The following is a 1,463-nucleotide window of genomic DNA, read 5'->3' as shown; positions in this document are numbered from 1 at the left end:
GAGGGAGTGTCATGAAAGTAGTTCATAGACTTTAAACACCTGGAACTGAACAAGAGCCTGCTAATCAGTTTTGTCACTAACCTGCCTTTTCCCAGTTTAGCCTATGCTTGATAATTAACCATATTGGCCAGGGAAGCAACTTTCTTTCTCTAAGGAAGGAATTCTCACCCAAGGACTGTGGTTTTTTTGTTTGTTTGATTTTTTTTTTTACATTTTTAAAGTTGAAGTATTGTTGATGTAATATAAAACAGTGATTCAACACTTATATTATTAAATCCTCACCCCCACTAGTACAGCTACTATCTGTCAACTAGTAAGATGTTGCAGAATCATTGACTATATTCTCCATGCTGTACTACTATCTCCATAACCAATTTATATTATGATCGAGATTTGTGCACTTTTATCCCCCTCACCTTCCCCACCCACCCACCCTAAACCCTCCCCCATGGTAACCACCAGTCACTTCTCAGAACCAAGGACTATGTTTTCAGAAATGCTTCCCTTTCCAGAGAATCCACTGGTCTTGTACTAGAACTGGAGTCACCCAATGTCCCGTGACTCTCACTGGGGCCCAGGATGGAACTCAACAACTGGAGGTCTGGGGCCTGGTCTCAAATAGGAGTGGTCCTATTCTTGACCTAAGTCTGGTTATGCCCACAGCTGTAAGAGCTGTGAACAGAAGAGACTATAAGGAATTTCTTCTTGGAACAAATCTAGTGTCTCCCAGGTTGTAATGGGAATAAATAAACCCATTAATTTATTGTTTGTTCACCTACACACAAGCACTTATTAAAAGCCCATTTTTTGTAAACCCAGGGGCTGATAAGACTACTACAATTAGTAAGACCCAGCCCCAAGATGCCTCAGAAGGAGCCAGCAGTGTAAATACTTAGGTGGGGGCCAGAATGAAAGAAGGAGATGGTCAATTTTCCTTGATTGGGGTTTAAGGAATCAGAAAATCATAGAGGAGGTGATAATGTGAGCTAAGCTTTGGGAAATGGTTATTTTCCAGGTGTAAGTGAGGCAAGTACATGGCATTCAAGACAAGAGAGTGTTTGTAGGTATTTCAGGGAAAAAACAAGTTTTTGGTCTGCATAGTATGACAAAGCATCAACTGAAGGTAAAATTGGAAATTTAGGCAGAGATCAGTGAAGACATTTTATGACAAGGGAAGAAGTTTGGATTTTATTGTGGCAGCTCATGGGAACCATTAAGAGTTTCAGGCAGAGAAATAACATGATCCCAGTTGCATTTTAGAAAGATGGCTCTGATGGCAGTATGGAAGACAGACAGGGAAAGTGTGGGAAAGAGCAGGACCCAAGGCAAAGGGGCAGTAGGACACAACTGTAAAGATTTAGTTGAGACAAGACAGCTGACCAGTCTCTTCAAAAAGTCAATGGGAAGGATCAAAAGGAAGGGACTGTGATAGCATCCAAGAAACTACATGCAATGTGTAGACC

The sequence above is a fragment of the Manis pentadactyla genome, chromosome 10 (genome assembly GCF_030020395.1).
Source record: "Manis pentadactyla isolate mManPen7 chromosome 10, mManPen7.hap1, whole genome shotgun sequence".
In the NCBI taxonomy this organism is placed as follows: Eukaryota; Metazoa; Chordata; class Mammalia; order Pholidota; family Manidae; genus Manis; species Manis pentadactyla.
Note: the sequence above shows the minus strand (reverse complement) of the source record.